At 38.5% G+C, this 26041-nt stretch overlaps 1 pseudogene; it reads right to left on the bottom strand.

Moving 5' to 3' along the window:
• Positions 1-732: 732 nt before the first annotated feature.
• LOC130867037 (14-3-3 protein theta-like) lies at positions 733-1836 on the bottom strand (annotated as a pseudogene).
• Positions 1837-26041: the final 24205 nt, after the last annotated feature.

Raw genomic sequence — 26041 nt, 5'->3', positions numbered from 1 at the left:
CCAGAGATTCAAGTGTTATTCGTCTATCTTCTGGGTCTGTTACTCTTATTTGCACAGCCTTACTTAATCTTTGTAAAAACTCAGTAAGGGTTCTCTCTGTCTTTGTGTAACCCTGGTATATGATTCAATTATTTTTCTTGTTTGTTTGTTTTATAAAATGTAGTTTTATTTTATGTTACTCTGCTGTTACATAGGGCATAACATTTCACAAGGCTTTTTTGGGACTACAGTCAATGATTAGCAAACATAATATTGTGGGTCCGACCCTCTAAAGAACAGTCACTGGACAAACTGGACACCCTCTCACATGTGCACAGATTTTCATGGAAATGTACTAACATTTAGACTTGGACTTGTGTATTTTATTTCCTCTTTCTAGTGTATTAAGAAAAGACATGCATTTTAATTTGCCCAAAGCAATGCTTGTATTCTGGCAGCAATATGCTACTTCTATTACAAGGTAAAGTGAATATCAGAGCTAGGAAGGCAGGAGGTGTAAGTGAATTTTTATTGGGAAGGAAGTTGTCAACTCAAACAGCAGCAAATGAAGAATGCATAAGTGAAACTCCCCAAGACTGAATGCATTAAGAGCTTCCCCATTAAACCTAACACTTCTGGATTCCTACTAAAAAGGAATATGCAGTAACAGTATGGAAAAGTTGCTTCTGAAAGGATTAACCCCCAAAGAAGGTTCAGAGAGGGAATGTAGAAATTGGGGAGTTATTATTACAATTATTTTAAATTGTAATGCACTACATTTCCATATCTTCACAGTAATACAATACACAGCCACTTGCAGAACTGGTTCAGATTACTTAAATACCCAATGTACTGTAAGTCCTCTACACAAGTGTCTGGAGTTACTCGTGTTTATATGAAATGAAGCTATTGATACTTGTCTCCAGCAGTAACTGCACACCAGGAAGGCCAAGACAACACAAATCAGGGGATGGAGTTTTCCCAAAGCTGCAGTGTGAAAGACTATAAACAGCTGATCCCATACACATGAATAGGCTTCCTCGCTAGAGGAAATCCGAGTGAAATAAGGGATGGAGATGTAGAAAGGTTTTCTTGAGGGGACAAAGGACAACACTCTGGATGCCTTTAGTTTTCAGCCCCCTCTGCTGCATCACATTCTTCTCCTGAACTGTCCGATGTCCATAATGTTAAGTTATCTCTAAGCAACTGCATGATGAGGGTGCTATCTTTGTAGGAGTCTTCATTCTGTTTATCAAGCTCTGCAATGGCCTCATCAAAAGCCGTTTTAGCCAGTGTACAGGCAAACTGTGGATTATTAAGGATCCTTATAGTAAAATACAGAAAAGTTAAGGGCCAGACCCAAGGCAATTGGATGTGTAGGCTGCATTTCTTTCTTGCTTATATCAAATGCCTCTTGGTAGGCTCCTTGGGAATTATCTATCGTTTGTTTTTGATCATCGCCACATGATACTTCAGCAAGATACCAGAAATAATCTCCCTTCATTTTCAGATAGAAGACCTTACTCTCTGGATTAGTTGCATTGGCTATTAAATACTTATCCAACAATTCCAGGACCTTGGTGCAGCTGGACCTCAGCTCCAACTCCACTTTCTCCCAATAGTCCTTGATCAGCTGCAATTTCTTGTTAGAGGTGTCAGTCTTCTGCTCGATGCTCGAAATGACCCTCCAGGCGGACCAGCGGCGGCCCCTGACCACATTCTTGTAGGCCACCCACAGCACCTCATTGGACAGCTCTATGCCCTGCTCCATCATGGCTTCATGCAAGTGGCTATGTTGTTGTAGTGCTCGGCCTCCTCGGCCAGCTTGGCCTTCTGGATCAGCTCAGTGTTCTCCATGGTGAAGCGAGGATGAGAGCCGAGTCGAATCTGGAGTCCTCCTTCTAGTCTCTGTGGTGGCGACATGAGTCTATGATTCAATTCTTTTTACTGGTTCTTGAACCCTGTTCCAAACATTCAAGGCTTCTTTGTGACACAGGGACAAGATTTCTTCATGGTAAAGAGCTTGGACCTGTGGCATAAGGGCCTTTGCCAAGAATTTGATCTTAGGAAACCTCAAGACCTTATGCTTTTCCCTGTTCCATATTTTTTGATTCTTCCTTGAAATAAATTCCAAACATCAAGGAAGATCCATCATCCAGGACTATGGAAATTAACTGAAAAAAGTCATGGGGGATTGCCCTAACATTAGAAGCCCAACTCTTTATCATCTCCTTAACATATGTGGAATGAAAGCCATAAGTTATGACAGCTTGCTTAATTTCTTTTAGATCATTCATTCCTATAGGTGTCCATCTACCTTCTTTGGCTCCTTTTGAGCCTTTAGAAGCTGATGCTTTGTCAGAGTAAATAACAGGGTAGGAAGCTAAAACCCTGGGTAAGCCAGTTCTGACAGCCACTGGCAATGTTGCATCCTGTCCTTGTGCCTTTTTCCCTGTTCATCAGCCCAAATAATTTCTTCAATCATATCAGATCTTTTTATCATTGTCTTTTGTAAAGCCTGAATCTCATGGCCTGTATATATTTCTAGTGATTTCATTGAGGCATCAGTTCTCTGGTCCTCATTCTTCACCTGTGATTTCAAGGTTTGAATGTTTTCCTTTAAAGATAACATCTCCTCCTTGGACTTTACTTGAATAATGTGTTGATTGCTACCCTGGAGATACATTCTTCCTGTTAAATTTTTCATAACTTCTTGATAACTTTTGAATGCCAAATTCAACAGTATGAATTCTTTCGGATAACTTCCTAGTACCCTTAGATATGGAGAAAAGTTTGTCAGTCATAGTATTAACTCATTCATATAACCTCTGATTTTTGATGATATTAATCCTGTCAACTAGATGTTCATTATTAGTTCATAAAGACTGTATCATTCCTAAGAGTGTCATATTCTTCCTTAATGATAGAATATGGAGAAGAAAACTGAAATCTAGTAACCAATAAATTGATGCATCCCCATAGTCATATAAGCCTTGTGTAATATAATCCATAGTATTAGCAAAAAAGTACTAAATGTTGAGTTGGTAATGAAAACTGCCATATTACCTGTTATCCAGTAGATGGCTTGGTTGCAGAGTTGTGACTAGAATCAATGCAAGAGTGACAGGAATGGTCCTGGACTATTTGAGTTTCTGCCTTAATACTTGTTAAAGACTGAGAAATATGCATTGTTTGACAAATTAAATCTAATTAAATCAACTCCATACATGGAGCAAGAAACCCAGATCCAGGGCCACAGAACAGAACCTGAAAGATGTACATGCTGCCATGAGACAAAAATCATCCCCGGGGGTTGTAATGGTTGGGAAACAATGTGTCTACTTGTGCTTTGGCTTGCCTCAATCCCACACTAGCTCAGAACTGAAAGAGAGATATTTATTTAGGGGTAAACTCACAAATCAGGATTCTCTGTTTGAAAGGTGGATGGAGATCGAATCCAAACAATCTGAAGGAGCAATCGGTGAAAAGGAGCAAGGGGAAGGAGAAAAGGGGATGGATGCAGGTTCAGTGCCCACATATATAGTATAAGAGGCCATGCCCCAGTAGGCAGGTAATTACAAGCTGTAAATTTTCCTACAGCAGCCAAAACTTTCAGAAGTGCAGGTATGCTACAGTCTTTCTGATATGGACTCTTCCACCTGAAGTAGGGCTTGTCTTTGCTGTTCTAATTCCCAACACAGCTTAGCCTGAAACTTATTTTTCAGATTTAGTTGAAGTAGATAGCTAATAAATATAATTTTCATTGCTTTATCCTACTTTGTAAAACAGAATTTAGCTAATATTACAAATAAACAAATTTTCTATCAAGATCATTACCGTTAGCTCAAGTTATTCCATCTGTTCTCATTTATTCAATCAATCTTGTATCAGTTGTGCACATACTGAGTCCATTTCTAATTGCTTGGGATACAACTGAATAAAAATAGACCACCTAAATATTCAAATACAGATATTAGTCAGTTTATGGAGATAAAAAATAAATGCATGATATGGGGAATTAATTATACTAAGAATAAACACAGAGCCTGGAAATCAGGCAAAAACAGTATTATCTATTTAGAATAAAGTCTTCTGTGAAACTTGTTTGTGATAACTTGTCCTTTGAACAAAAATCCATGTAAAGTGAAAAGAAAATACCATACAGGTCAAGGAGATGCTTCTGACAGCATGAATGGCAAATAGAAAGACTTTAGGGTTCATGTGCAACTGTGTAGTGTAGATAAAGTAGACGTCAATGTGTTTGAAGCAGAGAAATAGATAGAAAACATGGTAGAAAGAGGAAATGAAAGTGGTAACAGAAAAACACATGAATGAAGACCTTATCCAGGCAAACCAGTTAAGTCAGATAATATTGGAAGGTCTTGCATGTGGAAATAGGAGTTCATTATATTTATATTTATTTATTTACTTACTTTATTATTTATTTAAAACAATAACCATATTCCAGTTTTGTGGAGCAGGAAGAACAGACTGATTAAAGGACTTCTAGAAGAATAAAAGAAAAGAGTGACCGTAGAAGTAAACCCACACATCTCCAATTCAAGGATTATGTACAAAAATCCTAAGAGCAAACATTGGTGACAGAATTGTCTTTACACTAAGAGGCCTTACCCTACAAGTAGAAGAAAGATGATCATGTCTTATATCTTACTGGTAGCAATCAATTTAAAATTCACCAAAGCCCTAAATATAAGACATGAGACTTTTAAGTTTCCAGAAGAAAACATGAAACATTTTGGTATATCAGAATTGGTAAGAGTATTTTTAAAAGACATACTCTTAAATCATGGCAATTAAAAGCAAATGTAGACAAATGATATCTCATCAACCCCACAATATTCTGCACAACAAAAGACACAAAGCAATAAAGAGAAATTCTTTACTCTAATAAATAAAATGAAAGAAAATATGTGCAAATTGAACTTTTGACAAGAGATTAAATCCCTGCAAAATTCATCTAGGTCTAAATAGGTATTTGTCAGTGACACCCTATGAGCAGTCATCGGGTACACAAATGCACACTATCATCAGGGAAATTCAAATCAAAACCATTGTAAAATCAGGAACTCCAGTCTTGTGGCTGGAACCAAACAGTGACTATAAGGATGCATGTTAGAAAAGAAAAATCAATGGTGGAAGCATCTACATTATTAATATTTTTAAAAATGCCTATGAGATAATGATAGCTACCAGAATACAACCCAATCCATCTGTTTTTTCCACAAATCAACAAAATCAAACCTCACAAGAAGGACACTTTAACCATCACTAATTCAGGTAGAGACTATCACAAACTGTCTATTTCTTGCACATAGAGAAATAAAGACATTCAAATAGTGGGCACATGTTTGCAGTCAACCTGTGAGCAATTGGAGTGTGCAAAAAAAGTCTGAGGAATCTTGAATACAGCAGGAGAGATTCACAGGACACACATATGAGATATAGACACAAATAATGTCACATTGTGAGTGACTGAATACTCAAGGGAGATGTAGAACTTAGTGCTTCACAGCACTGGTTCCAAGAAAGGAGTTTGACAGTCACCACAAATTGCAACCTTGAAAACCCTGCTTCTGCAAAAAATTGGAGATGCAGAAGAGACAAGATAGAGTTTTCTTTGATTTAGTTACAGAGAGAAGTAAGAAAAAAGTGAGAGGTGTAAATTAACATGACTTTTGTCTTCATAAGCCCTTCTTGAGAAATCTACTAGGTGCATTTTCTCCAGCTTAGATAGATAACAAGAGAAAGTTCATCAAAATGACAGTACAGACATTTAAGTGTAAAACTAAGGGTCAGTACAGGGTTAAGAAATCTAATATGTTTTGTTCACAAAGTAGAAAAAATTCAAAGATGTAGAAGGAAGACAAGGTAGGTAAGATAGAAAATAAAAGATTACCACTGACTGCTTACTTAATAGATAATGGGGGGACCTCAAGGATACTGATTAATTTAGTATTCCAAGGAAGAAAGGTACAAAAAAAGGAACTTATTGCAGGATAAAAGTATGGCTCAGAGCCATACTGCTTGGGCCATTATCTCTAGCCTCTTACTGGCTAACTCTCACATCTTGATTAACCCATTTCTAATAATCTGTGTAGCACCACAAACTGGTGGCTTACCGGGAAAGATTCTATCCTATGCCTGTCTTGGGTCGGAAAAGCATGGCATCTGCCTCACTGCCTTCTTCCTCCCAGCATTCTGTTCTGTCTACTCCACCCACCTATGTTCTGACCTATCAGGCCAAGCAGTTTCTTTATTAATTAACCAATGAAAGAAATATATAGATAGAAGACCCACCTACATCAAAGAAGGAAGGAAGGAAAAAAGGAAGGAAGGAAAAAACCAAATCAGGACCTATAAGCATAATAAGAGGTAGTATACAGATTAAAATACAAACTTCCTCAACACCATAAACAATCCTTTCATGAAACTAATTTGAATTCATAAAAAGTAGAAGCACAACACTACATGATACATATGGAACCTATAAATATTATTAAGATAAAAAAATTGTTCTCAGTCACATCTATATAGGTGAAAGGACTTAGGGTTTAGTGTGACTATTTAAAAAGTTTCAAAATTTTCTTGTGACATGCTAGCCCATTCAATGACACATGCAAACCTACATCCAACACAGTAGCTAAACACCAAAATGAATATGAAGAGATATCAGAAGTGAAACTGATACTGTGGTGTGATATACTCATAACAGACAAAAAGAACTGAAACCAATAAATATTAAATGAGATAAAGACCCTCTCTGATCCTGGAAGCTCCAGTTCGCTATGAAGAGAGTTCTGTCTATAGACACAAAAGCACAGGAAGTTTCTGTAAAGAGAAAAGAAACACACACAAGGAAGTGCAAACAAGTATAAAATAGAGGTTAATGTTATGGACAATGAAAATGCAGATTAAGTAAACCAAAATCCTGGGACCTAAAGAATGTAATTAACAAGAGAACAAGTGACTAGGAAGATCTTTCAAGAAGAAAGGGGACAGAGATATGTTAAACAGTAAGTGACAAGTAGAAAATGATGATATCTATCACTTTATATACTACTATATAAGATAATAGTAACTTAAAGATATTAAGGAGGAACAATTAATCAAAAATAGTGTCAGTCAAAATAGGAAATTTATAAAAACTCATGTATAAAAAAGCATCCCAAGTCATTTAAGAGCTACTCCCTGAAAAGCAGCAGTGATAGATGGTTTTATTGTATCAATCTATAAACACTGGGGGCCAATTAGTGCCAATGCTATGTAAATAAAGAAAAAATGCATTTTTGTCTTACAAAGCATGTAATAGTCACAACTAAATTTGTTAAATGTATAAAAGAAAAGAAAACCATGGGTAGCTATTGCCTATGAATGTTCACACTAAAGACCAAATTCTCATACAAGCAAAGACAGTCAACACTGTGAAAAGAGTACATTATAGAAAAACGAGATACTAGTCAATCCAAGGAATACTTCTAGGGAATGTACTAATTGTTCGGCCATCTTATTTGATTGAGTTGGAAAATCTTAAACAGCCTACAATAAGACAAAATCTTTGTTCCCAATAAGCTTTTGAAGAAAATATATTTGTATTTTTCATAATTTGAATATATGTGCATATATATGCACACACACTCTGCACTTAATCTACCACAGCAATGAGAACCTGAAAATGCTATAAAAATTTAAAGGCAAGTCCAAGAGAAAAAAATATTTGTAACTAATGCTTGACAAGGGACTTGGATCTGAAATATAAAGACCTTTTACTAACCAGTATTTAAAAGTCTGCAGGTCAATAATTTAGAAAGCCTATGTCTGAAAAGTCAAAGTGACCTCCACATGTACACATGTGCACTGCACACACATATACACACAAAATTACAGTACAGTAGACATATTAACAAGAAAATTTATCAGTTATTATCCACTTGTATGTATTTAACTGATGTGGGAGGGTCTTCTGTTTTGAGATGATTTCATTGGTTAATAAAGAAACTGCCTTGGCCCTTTGATAGGACAGAAAATTAGGTAGGCGGAATAAACAGAACAGAACACTGGGAAGAAGGGAAGTGATGTGTGATGAGATGGAGCCAGCTGCCAGGTCAGACATGCTGAATCTTTCCTGGTAAGCCACCACCTCATGGTGCTACACAGATTATTAGAAATGGATTAATCAAGATGTGAGAGTTAGCCAGTAAAAGGCTAGAGCTAACGGGCCAGGCATTGTTTAAAATTTGTGTGTTGATATTTCAGGTGTTAAGCTAGCTGTGCGGTAGCCAGGCGGGATGAAAGGCAGGCCTGCCCACAGCTCCCATTACAAATGGCGCCCAGATGTGGACAATTGAATCCACAGAAAGCCTGAAAAACCTTGGAAAAGAATAGAGTAAAGCATGTTTTCTTGGTAGCAGCAATTTCTCGGGTCTGCTCTGCTTGCTAGAGGCAAACAAGCGCTCTCATCTAAGAGAGGCTTCCTGACTCAGCTTTAGCTGCAAAACCCTGCAGCTCTTTTAAGAGGTCCTGCCACAAAACCCTTAAAGGGTGTTGATGAAAAGCTGAATGTATGCTTTTCAGTTTTCAGCCGTAGCAGGAAAAAAGCTTCATCGATTTAAAATGTCCGTTTTCTGGGCCGTCCTGCCTGGGCAAACTCTGACTCTTTCAGGCAGGCAGTACAACTGAGCATGGTCTGTGAGCAGAATGCTGCAGCTTGCTAGCTGGCAGGGACCTTGAAACACCACAGAGTTGTGGCAATAAAAATGGCTCTAGCAGTACCTCTGCCATGAGGCTGGAAAGCTAAGGAATGGGCTGGATCCAGCCATCAAAGCCATGGCTTTAACCCTCTCCTAAAAGACTCACATAGTCAGAAAGAGAGAGGTATACAGTAAAGAGAGATTCAAAGAGAAAAAAACCTCTAAATGGTTTATTGTGTGTTAAAAATATATGCTGGTTTGGGAGAGAAAAGAAAAAAGTTAAAGTTCTTTAAAAAAGAGGGAGAGTAGTTGGGTGTGGTGGTACACATCTTTAATCCCAACACTTGGGAGGCAGAGGTAGATTGACCTCTGTGACCTCAAGGTGTGGCAGGACACACCTTTAATCCCAATGCCTGGGAGGCAGAGACAGAAGGATCTCTGAGAGTTCAAGGACAGTCTGGTCTACAGAGTTATTCTAGGACAAAGATATACAGAGAACCAGTCTCAAAAAATAAAAGTAAAAATAAAAGAAATAGAGGTTAAAATAAAGCTGCACAAAGATGGAAAATACACAGAGAATCTTGATACTGTATGCTATTATGCTCTCTTTGAATTGTTTGAATGCTGATGAAGGAGCAACAGCTGCTAAAAGATATTTGTTTATAAATGCTTCTGAACCAATCCAAGATAGATATTTTCAAAATACCTTGACTTTAAAAATTGAATCTAAGGACATGATGCTTTGGAAAGGAGTTTCTTCTTTTGTTTTCATAGAAGATGAGACCCTGAGGATTGCTTCTATTCCAATATGGTATGATAGACCATGCCTTCCTGAAAGGTTGCTGTGAACACCTTCAAAAAATTGCTTTGCTCAATTGCCGACTGAGATGAACCTAGCAGACAGGTTATAGCATGAAAAAACTAAATAACAGCGCCCCCATTCAACATGAAGCAGTTTGGAGAGAAAAAAATCTACACCCATGTTCCCAAATATTGTTTATAAATGTTCTTTTACATTTAAAGGGGATATGATATAGATATGAATAATTTGCATTGGTATATATTTTAAGGTCAATTTTGTTATATGTATATGTATTTCTGATATTGATTAAGGTATTTTGATTGTATAGTTCATTTAAAAATGGAGTGTATATAGGTTGTTAATGGATAATCATCAATAATCAAAATTGTAGTCATGTTAGTTAGAATTTCTAGATATATAGAGATATATTTCAGTTAAGTAGGCATTCTTCATATCTTTCAAAAACTACAGAATATGACATTTAATGTTTTAATAATTTAGGGTTTTTCATTACAATGAGACATGTCTGGTCCTGGCAGCACCAATCTACTTCAAGAAGAAGATGGGCATCGAAGAGGCTCCTTATGGAGTTTGATAGCCATCTGGGCAAGAAACTGCTCTTGCCTGGACTGTTGCATAAACTGGACACAAAGAACCCACAGAGAGAGGACTGCTGAACTTGCCTAAAGGTGAGGTGATTCTTTGGGGTTTCTGATTCATGAAAGAGTCTGAGAGACATTCTGCAGGACACAGCAGATAGTGACTGAACTGCCTTTGAAATTTCCTGATTCATGAAAATGTCTCTGGATACTATGGGCCTGTAGGCCGAAGATGGATGCCCCAACGGTACAGACGATCTTTGGGTGACTGTCCAGGCAGCGAGATATCTCTGTCATTTCTAGAGTTTGGAAATTGTTTATTTCTTGTTTATGTAGGTAATATTATATCCTTCTGGAGTCTTTGATGGAGTTGAAGAATAGATAGATAGTTATAGTTGTTTTTCTTTGTTATGATAAAAGATAAAATAGATATAAATATTGTAACTGTAATTCTTACTTGATACCTGTTTTGTTATATGTAATTTGCTATGTTAAAGTTAAAGCCTTCTCTTTTTTTGTTTAAACAGAAAAAGGGGAAATGATGTGGGTGGGTCTTCTGTTTTGTGTTGATTTCATTGGTTAATAAAAAAATTGCTTGGTCTGATAGGTCAGAACATAGGTGGGTGGAGTAGACAGAACAGAATGCTGGGAAGAAGGGAAGTGATGCACGATGCAATGGAGCCAGCTGCCAGGTCAGACATGCTGAATCTTTCCTGGTAAGACACCACCTCGTGGTGCTACACAGATTATTAGAAAGGGTTAAGCAAGATATGAGAGTTAGCCAACAAGAGGCTAGATATAAGGGGCCAGGCAGTGTTTATATGAATACAGCTTGTGTGTTGTTATTTTGGGTGTAAAGTTAACCATGCGGGAGCCGGGCAGGACGAAAAACAGCCCTGCCCGCACGCAGCTCACTACGTTTAACAACAGTTACTCAGAAGCTTGGAATGTTTAAATGCATTCACTATGAAATTAAAAGCAGGAACTTTATGCCGAGAGGCAATTTAGAAGCATTCTTTGTAAACTTGTGCTTGCCAATTTTACTTCTCATTAGAAATTTAGATTATTTTTCAGGAGATACATTTGTGAGTGGTATTTTCTGTACAAGGGCAATTCCAAAACTTTCTTTGTCTACCTTTTTATGAAATTATGGCATGAATTTTAAGTTTGGCTTCTTTCAGTGATTAACTTTCCATAATCCACTAAAACATTCATTGTTACAATTCAAGTGAGCCCAGCAACTACTTTAGTATAAATGGATGAGTTGTTTGTGATTGAATTTTTTTCTCAGACAGTCTATTTCTGGAAACTCTAATCAGTGTAAAGTCTGATCGGCACATGGCAACAGCAACGGCCAGAGTTATTAATTGTCCTTTCAAATTGTAGCAATGGAGTGTGGGGAAATGGCTCAGCAATAAAAATAAAAGTATTGCTCTTGCAGAGGACCTGAGTTTGGTCCCATGCACCCATGTAGGGCACCTCTATCTACCTTTAACTCCAGCTCTAGGGGATCTGAATCCTCTCCTGGCCTCTGATGGAACTGTATTCACGTGCACATATGTGCTGACACACACATAGACACATAATTAAAATAAATATTAAAAATGTGTTTCAAGATTAATTTGCTTTTTAAATTAATTATATATTTATGTGGAAGGATATGTGCATGCTGATGTCCATGGAGGCCAGAAATACTGAATTCCCTGGAACTAGAGTTGCAAATGGTTATGAGCCATTCATTGTGCACATGGGAAGCAGAACTCAAGTCTTCTAGCAGAGTACTACATGATCTTAAATTTTGAGCCATCTTTCCAGCCCCAGAATCTTTAAAAAATGGTAACAATGTTGAATGTCTTCACACATCAATGTAATTGACTTCAGATCTCTGACTTCAAATTGCTTCAACATAAAATGTTTGGAGGAAGGAAAGGAAAACAGGGATAAAATAATTATAAATACAAAACTGCAATTTCAGAAGATGAAGGAAGCAACCTTGAGTATGTCTTGAAAGTAAGATAGAGTAAGGCTGGTGACATTCTCCGCAGGGTAGATAGACTTCAAGTATATGTAAGAAGCTGTGTTCATGTAAAGATATGAATGTATGTTGGAGCCTAAGGAGGAATGATCCTAGAATTTTCATTTGGAATTGACCGTCAGAACCAATCTGTTGTGAAAGGTAACTATGTCATAGAGAAGGGGGCTGTATTCTCAACATGTACCAGTGACTCAGAAAGGCATTTCAGGAATGACTAACAAGGATGTCTGTACATTAGAAGTGACTTTAGTGTCAAACTCTTTATTGACAATGTATTGTGTAGCATTATAAAAATTAGTCTTGGAGTGATGGAGAGATGGCTCAATAGGTAAGAACACATATTGCTATTGCACAGGACTTAAATTCAGTTCCCAGCATCTATATCAGGAAGCTCACAACCTCCCATATCTCCAGCTTCAGGAGATCCAATGCCCTTTTCTGAACCTAGTAACCACTGTCACATGCACAAACCCACACACAGACATACATATATACATATAACTGAAAGTAAAAGTGCAATTTTTTAAAAATTCTTATTTCAATTATTGTTGAGAGAAATAAAGCAATTACTTCTGGTCTGTTTTCTTCTTTCTACATTTTGAAGTAACTTCCCTCTACTCTCTGTTTGTTTTGCTTTTTTTTTGTACCACCAGAATTTTAGTGAGTTAAGGTGATTAAAAATTATGATTCTCATGGGTAAAAATATTTGCCAAAGGCTATGATTATTAATTAGGTGTTTTGTATTTGTATAATAAGTTATTTTATTGTTGAAGAAAAGTAACAGCATACTTCTTTTGAGCAATTTAACAATTTTGATGCATAATAATGCAACGAGAGAAGGGAGAGTAATTCCTAAAATATTACTAGTAATTGAAGTTTTGAGGCTCTAATTACTTCTCTCTATAAAATCCTAACTAGTTCTAGGGCCAAATTTTTGCTTGCTTTGGAGGAAGTCTGATTATTTATGGCATCTCCATAGTGATTTATATTACATTTCACAGTTAATCATAAAATGAGTGCCTTCTGCCACACTTTCTACCCACTCTGTCTTTCTTGCAGAGACTGGTTGCGGCAACACACACTAGCTATATGTGCTCATGTATTTTCCTGCTGTTATGTTTACTAACACATGATTGCCTAGTGATATGGCTTGTGATTTCTAAGATGAAATGTTTTCATATTCATCACTCTCATAGTTCCCATCATCAACTTGACTGGACTTAAAGGGAAGACACACTGCTGTATCTATGAGGTCATTTCCCTCAGTGTTGAACTGAAGAGGGTGGATTTTCCCTGAATGTGGTGAGCTGGGCTTTAGACTGAATAACAAGGGAGAAGGGAATTGGGCACCAGCATTCTCTGCTTCTTCTTTATGGACCCACATTCCTGCTGCTATGACCATTTGCCATGATGGCCCATTGTAGCCTCAAACCATGAACTGAAACAGATCCCTCCTCCCTTACATCACATTTGTGAGGTATTGTGTCACAGTACAAAGAAAATTATTGAACTGAATCTCCCTCCTTGACTTAACTATTATGAATTTTTCCAAAATGAATGTGTGAGATCATTACAATATATATGTCAGCCTGTACTTAATTTAAACATTACTTAATACTAAATGATAGTAGCAATAGCAAGCATCTGATAAGAGCTTATCATGAAAGTACTTTATTAACCTATAATTAACCCCTATGATACTCAGAGGTAGTAACATTATCATTCCAAATTTACAAATAAAAATTGCCTGATGCGGTATGTAAACACGAAACTGGTGTCTGAATCCTTATTCTCTCAGCTCATCATGAAGTTAGTAATTAGGTATGTAGATAGTATTTGTTTAATGTTTCAGTTCCATAAATTATGTGTTAACAAACAAATTAATTATGGGCTAATAAATATTTTATCTATATGTTCAGTATCCTTGAGGCAATATGAATCAAAACTACAGTGAGATTCTGTTTCAGACATCAGGTAAAGTGGCTATCATCAAGAAATATAATGTTAGTGAAGATAGGGAACTAGGAAAAAAGATATCATAGAAGTTCTTTAATCCACTTTGGGAACTACACTAAAGATACCTGCACATACATGCTTGCTGTTGTACTATGAATAATAGCCAATTATGGATTTGTATAAGTATCCATCAAAAGATTAATAGACAAAGAAAATGTGATGTGAAGGTATGTGTGTGTGTGTGTGTGTGAGAGAGAGAGAGAGAGAGAGAGAGAGAGAGAGAGAAAGAGAAAGAGAGAGATAGAGATAGAGATAGATACACACTCAGAGATTCATCCCATATATATGTGGGGCTTTGTCTGTAGGACAGGTAGAAACAAAGAGGCTCTAACACCTAGCCCTGTGTGTATGTTCAGGGCTTTATACTATGAGTTTGGATTTGTATTCAAAGGTACTCTTCAGGAACTGATACTTAGCCATAATTGACTTTCAGTGTAGGGGAGGAGATACATAGAAGGACTTGACATCCACCAATTTATGTGTGTCAGGACTGACACCAACTGTCTCTTACCACCCAACTTGCACTGTTCATCCTGGTCTTGTGGCCTGACTGGTGACTTAGCCACACACATTGGGTAACCAATATGGATGCCCTCATTATTCAGGTTAAGTACAGGTGACTTGTGTCTACTCTATAATGCTATGGCACTCACCTGGACTGCATGAAGGGTCCTGTGAGAGCAGGGTTACTGCAGAAGGCTTTGCTTCTTTGTTCCATTTTGACAAGGGATATCTCACCTAGGCTGTATCATTACTACATTTCTTCCCTACCAGGGTCTCCTTTCTGTCATGATAATTGACTTGGTTTCTGAAGGTAGGATTTGTGCTTGATCTGTTTCTTGTCTGTCCTGAGTGAATGGGTCATCCGGCAATGTCTGTGCACTGTTGACTTGTGATCACCCATAAATAGAGCATCAAGATGACACAAGGGTCCCTATCTTTGAAGAACTAATATTCTGAAATGAAAAGCAAGGTTCTATTCAATTCCAGCATCCTCTCCTTGAATGTGTGTTGACCTTTCCCTGAGAGCCCCCTCTCTTCCTTAATGCCAGTACTGAGGTCTATATAAAAACCTTTACTTCGTAAACTTGAAAGGTACACCATCAACTAGTCATGGCTTGTTATACCTACACTGGTCACCAATAGCCTTAAATTAAAACAGCACAATACATAATCTATCAAAACCACTATTTTCCTCACTGACTTTGCTCATTCCTTGCACTCCTTTTGTGATGGGTCTTTTTAATTCAAAAATCTCTTTATTTCAGTTAGAGAAAATTCGAAAATTTATTCCGTTTGTGTATTTTCTCAACCTTTGGGAAACACTGTCGATCACTTGGAGAATAGTCCACAAATTTCTGGATGTAATTTTTCTATTTCCTCAGTATTCCTGCCCAAACTGCAACCAGTTCTTTAGAGACCTGTTAGACTTCATGTGTTTTTTGAGAAGGACACAAATAGAGATGGCATGTAAATCTCTTCACCACTTCTTTTCCTTCTTGTACGTCAGCTTCTCCCCTGTATCCTGGCACAAAATATAAAATGTTACATGAGTCCTATGCATGCATATGTATGGTTTTGTGTAGTATGAGGAGCGGCGGGCTGCGTTCCCGCCCAGCTCCACACAGCTAGCTTTACCCGAAATAATTACATGGAAACTGTATTCTTTTAAACACTGCTTGGCCCATTAGTTTTAACCTCTTATTGGCTAGCTCTTACATATTGATCTAACCCATTTCTAATATTCTGTGTAACACCCTGAGCTGGCTTACCAGGAAAGATCTTAACCTGCGTCTGTCTGGAGTGGCAGAATCATGGCGACTGCCTGACTCGGCTTCTTTCTCCCAGCATTCTGTTCTGTCTACTCCACCTACCTAATTTTCTGTCCTATTAAAGGGCCAAGGCAGTTTCTTTATTTAACCAATGAAATTAACAGATAGATGACACTTCCACATCAGTTTTGTGCACACATATGAACACATTTATTTCTAAGCTACTGAGTCCGTTTAGCTTTGATTATTTACCACTGGGGAATGAATGACTTATGTGGGAGCTTGTCTCTGGAGGAGACTGGTTGTCCCTCTCTCAGTAGGAATTGACACCTAACCTTGTTGGCAAAGAGAAAACTTGTCTTTGTGCTATATGAAAAATAACGTCCAATTCCTCCCCGAGGCCTCTATTCTTCAAGGGCCATATTTCCATATTTCTTGTTTTCTACCCCATTCTCCAAAATCTCTCACATCACGATCCTTGAATTCTATTTGTCTAGAGACTGATTTATTTTCTCTATGACAGCTCATCTTTAAAGTTCTATTCATCTAGTTAGTGTTGTAGTACATACCTTTATCCCAGCACTTAGGAGGTAGCAGCAGTAAGATTCTGAGATTGGGGCCAGTCCTGGGAACTGACCTATTACATATTCTATTGCTAATAGACATCATGAAAAAAACAATGTGGGGAAGAAAGTGTTTATTTGGCTTACATGTTCTGATCAAAGTCTGTCACTTAGGGAAATTTGGGCAGGAACTCAAGCAGGAGCTGAGACAGGAAACTTAGAGCAAATTTGGCTACTGCCTTGCTCCTTATGGCTTTCTCAGTTTACTTATACAACTTAAGACCAATTTTAAGGGGTAAAGTCACCCACACTGGGTTGGGGTCTTCCACATGATAAAACAAGAAAATGAGTCCTGCAACTGGTCACCAATAGCAAAGTTGCAAGCCTACTTTCAGATGTTCAGCATATTAACATTTTTTGTTAGTGAGTCATCTTCCTAGGAAAATGCATGGATTAGAAATAGATTATATTGGGTGAGTCCAGATCCAGAAAGACAAATGCTGAAAGTTCTTTACATATGCTGTTCTTAGCTTCTGTTCTTCAGATGTGAGTATAAAACATGGAGGAAGAGATAGGGGAGAAATTACCTGGGATAGCTGGATATGTTGCTATAGCATTGAGGATATTTAGTTGGAACTGAAACAAAACTATGTATTTGTGGACTTTGGATGTATGGGAGGACATATGTGGTAGACCCTAACACAGCCATGCTTGTGTATGAGGCTTTGGCTACAGGAGAGGGGACATAAGGAAGACCAGCATCTGGATTCAGTGTGGGACTTAGGTTAGAGTGGTGGCAACATATAGAAAGCTGTGCAGTGAGGTAGCAGTTGTGGGTGATTTTGAACCTAGTAGAACATACAAGCAGCCACACTTGGGGCAGTTTTACATGCAGGGTGTAACAGACATGAAGAGCCAGACACATAGACATGCAAATATTTGTGATGCTGTGCCTACAAAGCCTAGACTTGTGATGTGATGTGATGTGATTATGTGTGTGTGTGTGTGTGTGCATGTGTATGTGTGTTCGCTCATGTATGTAGATTGTACTGTAGTGAACCTGACACTAGCAGAACATGAAACATATCTCCATATGATAAGCTCTACTTATAGGAAAAGAGACACACAGTGGAACCTGTCATCTGGCTGTAGGGGAGGGAGTACCATGCAGGACCTGACATGTAAGCACGTATGTGGGGGTGAAGATTTACATGTAAGATAATAGATAAATAGCAGAACCTGATACATGCCTTGTATGAATATGGGGGTACAGAGCAGGATGGAGCACCGAGTTGTGATTGTGTGAGATTTTGGTTGTAGAGAAGGGTTATGTCCTAGGACTGGATATGTAGACTTGTATGTATATATTGATCTTTCACTGTAGGAGAAGGGTACCTAACAGGATCAGAGAACTGAAGGGTGTAAGACACTTCTAGATAAGGCAGGCAGGGAAAACCTAGCTGGTCTTGACTCCAGGTTATGTGTGTGATTTGTAATTAGGAGAAGTGGCACCTAACAGAAGGGGATAGCAAGATCTGTGTCTATGTATGTGTGTATGTGTATGTCTGTATGTTTCTGTATGTGCGTGTGAGGTGTGTAAGTGAGTGTGTGTGTGTTTACATGGGTTTTGGTTGACAGACTGTGGACACTTACCATGACCGAACACCATCCTTGGGTGTAAGTGTGGCATTTGCCGTAGCAGAGGGTCTATCTAGTATAACACATAGTCATGCATATTTGTGTGGACCTTTGCACTAGTGATTGTGTTACTGAAGATGAATTGACATATAGACATGCATGGGGCCTTTAACAATACGGGGTTATTCTTTGCATTTCTGACAATTAGTTGGAGTAGTGTGGGTCTTTTGCACATGTTGTCTAGACATGCGTGTATCTGTTTACCTGTTACGATGGAATAATTAGTACCTAGAAGGACATGAGCTCTAACCATGTGTGAGAAGCTTTTGATGTAAAGGAAGCACAAACTAGCAATACCTGGCACCTACTGTGTTATGTTCATGATTGCATGAGTGTCTGACTTTGTGAGCCTGTGTAGTTGTCTGTGAATAGGTAAGTTTGTGTGTATAGTATGCTCTTTTACCAAGCACTGAATGTTGGGCACACGTGAATCTTAGTACATTCCATTTTAGGTATAACTGCAGTGATGTGTGAGCATATGTTGTCAGTCTCTGAATGTTTCCCTCCATAGGCAAAGCCACACAATTGTATATAAATAAGGATTAGATAAGGATTAGATTTAGCTAGTTACACAGTGCCTTATAGATGAATAAACACACACAGTGCCTGTTGAGTTTTCCAAAACCTGAATAGTCAAATTATACACACAAACATACACATAAGACAGACAGAGATAGAGACAGAGATGGAAAGAGAGAGGAGTTTTATTTTATTTTTTTATTTTTTTGGTTTTTCGAGACAGGGTTTCTCTGTGGTTTTGGAGCCTGTCCTGGAACTAGCTCTTGTAGACCAGGCTGGTCTCGAACTCACAGAGATCCGCCTGCTTCTGCCTCCCGAGTGCTGGGATTAAAGGCGTGCGCCACCACCGCCCGGCTGAGAGAGGAGTTTTAATCAACCAAAATTAGACCAAAAGTATAAATGGATAGAATTAGTGGAGACAACTGATGGGTGAAAATAGTCGGAGTCAGAAAGACAAATATCACATCTACTCTTAAACAAAGAATCTACACCTAAATATGTGTATAGATGTATTAACACATACAGACTGGGGGGGGGAGAATGGGGTTATTTGGGGTGAATATCATCTGGAGAGAGGTACATTGAAAATGTCATAATAAAATCCAGTATCTATTGCAGGTGAATGTGGAGTTTTGAAGGCCATCACTCTCACTGTCATGACTAATAATGACAACAGGTCATTTTGTCTGTTACTCTGTTGCTGTAGAAGCATTATGCTGTGTGTTCCAAGCAGAAGCACCAGGTGGGCCACAGTTACATCAGTGACTAAGACCTCAGTTACCCATTTTCCTGCCCCTTTTTAGTTGAAGTGTATGCTGAGAGTGTTCTTACTTGGCATAGTGGTACATGGCTGTAATTTGAGGACTCAGACAGAATGGGTTCAAGGCCTGACGGAGAGATTTAGGATTAACACCTCTTATTATGAAGCAATTTCCACTATGTTTCATCCTTTGCATTGAGATTTCTACTTTACTGTGTTTTCAGGAAAACTGGCACTGCAATTGGACCCTTAACCTGATAATTCATTGGAGAACCTTTAAAAATTATGCCTTGATTAAACAAGGTAAGATGGGCCCATAAAACTAGTAGAACCAGTCAAGAAGGGAACTGTCTTCAGACCTATATGCATGAGGAGTACTGTTCTAGCCTAAAACAATAGAAAAACCCAGCTCTGCATAGGGAACCATGGGCATTCTTGTAGGACTACAACATCTGTGTGTAATCACTCCAGCACTAAGAGTACTCATTTGTAAAACAAAGACACAGACATTTCCCAAGTTTACTTTGTAAGATTTTTATGTCAAATAGAAGGCATGACAGAAAGTGTTGGAACATATATCCCTACAACATTCGATACAAGCACATGTCTATACAACATATGACACAAGCCCACGTCTGTACAACACACGATACAAGCACAGTGAAAAGAGGCTTGAGCCAAGCTGAATCAGTGTAGAGGAGTGGCACGCTTGCCACTTTTGGTGTGCAGGAAGATCTTCCACCAGGAGGATTGCAGCAAAGTGTGACTTTTTCTTTTTTACCTTCAGTGTAGCATCTTGTTTACAGGTTTGGGTTGAGCCTCATTTACTTGCATGCTTCTTTTTGAAGGTCTGAAGCCAGAGGCCATACAAACAGTACTTGCTACTCCATCTGTTGCACAGGTTCAGTATCTGTGGATTCAACCAATCTCAGTCAAAAACATTTGTTAAATAATTCTGCTTGTACTGGTTGTGCACAGACGTTTTCCTGCCATTATCCCTAGAACAATGAAGTGCACCAACTGCTTATATAGTTCTATAACTCATTAGGTACTTTCTTTATCCAAAGATGATTCAAATGAAGAAAGATGTGCCAGGGATTTGCTATTATACAGCCATTCTATACAAGAGACTGGCGTGTGCATGGAGTTTTAGTATTGAGAGTCTTTGAACGAATTTCCTGTACGCTATTGAAAGCTATCTGCACTTTGAAGTGGGAAGCATATGAAAAAACTAAATGTGATAGGCAAAAAAATGTCCCCCAAAGCAAGACTATTAAAAGCCTCACTGGGTACCTCTAGTGTAAGACAGGCTGTTTACAGAAGAATTTTAGATTGTCTCCCTACTCCCAAACTCTAAAATTTTCTTTTTTTCCTCCATAGCATTTTTAAAAAATTTTTCCATTCAAAAGCTTACATTTCCTCCCCTCCTCCCATTCCCCTCCCACTCCCCCACTCCCCCTCTTCCCCTCCCATCCCTCCTTGAGAGAGTGCAAGGAATCCTGCCCTGTGGGAAGTCCAAGGCCCTCCCCACTACATCCATGATGTGGGAGTGTCATATATCAATCTGTTGATTTCATTGGTTAATCAATAAAGAAACTGCTTGGCCTGATAGGTTAGAACATGGGTGGGTGGAGTAAACAGAACAGAATGCTGAGAGGAAGAGGAAGTGAGGCAGATGCCATGCCGCTCCTCTCCAGAGCAGACGTGATGAAGCAAGCCGAGAGGTCAGACATGGTGAATCTTTCCCGATAAGACTGGTGCTACACAGATTACTAAATGCGGGTTAGGCAAGATGTGAGAATTAGCCATTAAGAGGCTAGAGCTAATGGGCCAAGCAGTGTTTAAAAGAATACAGTTTCCGTGTAATTATTTTGGGGCATAAGTTAGCCAGGCAGCCGGAAGCCAGGCGGCAGGAACACTGCCTGCAGCTCCTTCAACACATCCAAGCCTAGGAAGCTGTGTGTCCAAATAGACTAGGGTACCAAAAATCCAGTACATGCAGTAGAAACAAGTCCCAGTGTCTTTATCAATGGCTATGCAGTCAGTCCCCATTTTCAGCCACATTCAGAGAGTCCGGTTTAATCACATGCTCATGCAGTCCCAGTCTAGCCATATTTGGTGAGCTCCCATTAGAACAGGAACACTGCCTCAGAGAGTGGACCAACCCCTTGCGGTCCTGACTTCCTTGCTCGTCTTCTCCCTCCTTCTGCTCTTCAACTGGACCTTGGGAGCTCAGTCCTTGCTCTGATGAGGATCTCTGTCTCTATCTCCATCCATCACCAGACGAAGATTCTATGGTGATATTTGAGATAATCTTCAGTGTGATAATGGGGCAAGGCCAGTTCAGGCACCCTCTACTCTGCTGCCCAAGGACCTAGCTGGGGACATCCCCATGGATCCCCTCTAGAGCCAAGTCTCTTGCCAACCCTAAAATGGCTCCCTTAATGTAGATATCTTCTTCCCTGCTTCTGTATCCGCCTTCCTCTATCTCCACCCTCCCACAGCTCTCTCCAGTCTTTCCTTTCTCTCTTCTCTCCCACCCTCCCCTTCCCTCAACCCCACCCTCACTCCTACCCCCACCCCTATGCTCCCAACTTTTTCCTGGAAATCTTATTTGCTTCCAATTTCCAGGAGGATCTATATATGTTTTTCTTTGGTTTCACCTTGTTATTTGGCTTCTCTAGGCTTGTGAACTATAGGTTTAATGTCCTTTGTTTATGGCTAGAGTCCACTAATGAGTGAGTATATACCATATTCATCTTTTGGGGTCTGGGTTATCTCACTCATGATAGTGTTTTCCATCCATTTGCATGCAAAATTCAAGATGTCATTATTTTTTGACCACTGAGTAGTACTCTAATGTGTATATATTCCACATTTTCTTTATTCATTCTTCCATTGAGGGGCATCTAGGTTGTTTCCAGGGTCTGGCTATTACAAATAATGCTGCTATGAACATAGTTGAACAAATGCTTTTGGAGTATGATTGGGCATCTTTTGGGTATATTCCCAAGAGTGGTATTGCTGGATCCTGAGGTAGATTGATTCCCAATTTCCTGAGAAACTGCCACACTGATTTCCAAAGTGGTTGCACAAGTTTGCATTCCCACCAGCAATGGATGTGTGTTCCCCTTACCCCACATCCTCTCCAGCATAGGCTATCATTGGTGTTTTTGACTTTAGCCATCCTGACAGGTGTAAGATGGTATCTCAAAGTTGTTTTGATTTGCATTTCCCTGATCACTAAGGAGGTTGAACATGACCTTAAGTTTCTTTTGGCCATTTGAACTTCTTCTGTTGAGAATTCTCTTTTCAGTTCAGTACCTCATTTTTTAAATTGGGTTAATTAGAATTTTAAAGTCTAGTTTCTTGAGTTCTTTATATATTTTGGAGATCAGACCTTTGTCTGATGCAGGGTTGGTGAAGATCTCCCATTCAGTAGGATGACTTTTTGTCTTAATGACAGTCTCCTTTGCTTTACAGAAGCTTCCCAGTTTCAGGATATTATGATCTAGCATGCCTATGGTTGTATGAATGTTTAATATTGCTAATTAGTTGATTTCAAGGTTAACAAATAGAAAACTATCAAGGCAAGCCTCATCTAATCACCTATCACCTTTTAAATTTAGATGGATTTCTATGCTTAGTAGTAGCAAAGGTGGTCAACATGACCTAGATAAGTTGGAACAAAGAAGAAAACATGGGAAAAGAATGCATGCCCTGACCGCACTCCTGGAAGCTGGGATTGCTGTTTCTTCCCTACTCTGAACAGTAAGTAATCAACAGAATTACTCCTACATTCTTTTTCTTTTTGACTCAGCAGGTTGTATTTATATATTTGTAAGTATTCATACATATAACAATAATAATATGAGAAAAAGAAGCTATGAATTTAAGAAGGAGAGGGGACGGGGAGGAAAAGGAAGGGAGAAAATGATGTAATTTTAAAGGATACCAGATTGACTGTGTTTCAGTTGGCATTCTGTCACTGTGTTAAATCACATGGCCAAGAGCAACTTGGGGAGGAAAGGTCTTTTAGGCTTACAACCAGTCAGTCATTGAGGGAAGTCATGGCAGGAACTGAGGGCAGGAACCTGGAGGCAGAGGCTATGGAGAAATACTGCAAACTGGCCTGCTTCCCAAGATTTGCTCAGTTTGTTTTTTTCTTTCTTTTTTTAAAGTAGAAGTATACTTTCTTTTTATTGTCTTTATTGAGCTATATATTTTTCTCCACTCCCTCCTCTCCTTCCCATCACCTTCTACCCTCTCCCACGATTCCCACGCTCCTACAAAATATCATATTGAGTGAGGTAACACAGGCTCAGAAAGACAAATAACATATGTACTCACTCATAAGTGGCATTTAGACATAAAGTAAAGAATAACAAGCCTAAAGTCCACAATCCCAGAGAACCAAGACAACAAAGAGAACCCTAAGAGAGACATACATAGATCTAACCTACACGGGAAGTAGAAAAAGACATGACCTCATGAGTAAACTTCCACATTCTTAAAACTGGAATATGGGCTGGTAAATTGGTTCAGTGAGTCAAGACACTTGTCTACATGCCTGGTGACCTGAGTTTAAGCCTTAAAATCTATATAATGGTTCAACCCTCTTCTATGCTATCATGAACACATACACACAATAAGAAACAAACAAACAACAATACCCCCCCCCCAAAAAAAAACTTTAAGAAATCAGCTTCTTTACACAATCTGAATAAACTCAGAAGTGAATCTTACCAATGGGCATGCTGATGCACAGTTGTCAACTTCAACACTAGGGACATGAGGACAGGAAGAACTCTGAGTTAGGAGCTAACCTGGCTGACATCTCCTAAACAAAATGAAACAAAATGAAACAAACAAACATAAATTCTAAGCAGTGAATCTGCCCAGAGCTTCTAGATTTGAGCTCTATGTGAAAAATTTGATTTTAACCTTGGAAGATTTTAAGCAGAGCAATCTAGTCTAACCTGGCTGGAAGGACAGAGTTTGAGGTGACAAATGTGTGCTATTTTAAGCTTCAGAGTTTGTGCTAAAATGGTGTGCAACAGCACAAAATTAAAATGTAGTTGTGTGTAGGCATTCTTTTGACTCTATCAATGAAAACTAAGTTATAATTGAAGTTATTTTCACAATGACTTTACTTTTGATAAAAGCTTATGATTTTAAATATGGATGAAAAATATTCACACATTCAGTCAGTAGTCATCAACTGCCTATTATATTCCAGGACTTTCTAGATACTGAAGATGGAATAGTAAATAGACACTGTCTGTGTTTTCATAGTTTGCATTCTTTTAGGCAAAATGTGTATGATAAAATGAATAAAACATTTAAAAGCAGTTAGGAAGCATAAGAACACACAGTTACAGAGGTAGAGGAGTCCTGTTTTATATGGTAAATGACAGAATTTATTGGGAACTCATCAGAGGGTTTTGAGGAGGGAGTAGTTTGAGCTATATTTTTATTATAGAAGGATCATTCTGGTTGTTCTGTGGATGTCAAACCAAATTAAGATGCAGGTTAGAGGAGTTATGGTGATAGGGACGATAGGGAGAAAGAGGACAGGATGGGAGACTGAAGTTCAGATGAGACAATCTGATGGGGTGTACCAGGCAGGTAGAAAGACTATAAATGGTGACATATAATTAAATTTGAAGTACGTGTAATGGCAGGAGAGGAATAAACAGAAAGAATTCTTCCATTCTTGGATTCCGGCTCATCTTTGAGTTATGTACTCAGCTGTTTCACTGTCCATCAATGAAGTACTCACTCTTGTAGACCTGTCAAAGTGACCAAGATGAGGTCATTTACGCTCAAAATAATCAGATATAGTAGATCTGTTTAATCAACTTAAAATTTTTATATACTTTAGGTCTACAGGGCTGTTTGTGAACAAAACATATTGAAGGTGACTTTTTTGGCAGCTTTATGTTGAATTGTCTAAATTCTAATGTATTTGGAAACCAATCATGTAAAACAAGCCTTTTCTGCCTTTCCTTTTCGGGTATTTCTGTATTCTGACAACAGATTCTTAAAACTATTAAGACTAGATAGGTGAAAATAAGCTAGGAAAACTAAGATGGGCTTTTTATCTTTTATATTTCCCTTAATATTTATGCCATTGCTTTACTGCCTAGAGCAGAGAGTTTCCTACTCTAGTTCTGAATTCTATATGCACCGATGTGTTGACTATCCTATCCCACCAGCATGATGTGGAGCACCCCGAGAGATCTTTGGAGTCAGAGCACAGCCTTAGGATTCCCAGTTGACAGCAGAACGCTTTGTTAGATCTCTGCTCTGACAGTTGATTTGGAAAGCTCTCTAGCACTTAGAAATACTGACGAGTGCTTGAGAATCTAAAACAACCTATTATCGATTTTCCCAAAATTCTTCTAAAACATAGTTGTTCAGAGGAAAACTAAACTCAAATATATAATGTTGACTTTCTTGGGGAGCTTTTAAAAGGAGAATAACGTTTCTGAAGCTGTTTGAGGGATTTATATCCTTGAACAAGCAACGCTAATCCTGATCTAGTATTCTAATTTTCTGGGGGAATCAAGAGTTTAATTTTCCTGGAA

This window comes from Chionomys nivalis, chromosome 26 (assembly GCF_950005125.1).
Source record: "Chionomys nivalis chromosome 26, mChiNiv1.1, whole genome shotgun sequence".
Classification (NCBI taxonomy): domain Eukaryota; kingdom Metazoa; phylum Chordata; class Mammalia; order Rodentia; family Cricetidae; genus Chionomys; species Chionomys nivalis.
Note: the sequence above shows the minus strand (reverse complement) of the source record. Positions and strands in the feature narration are given on the sequence as shown.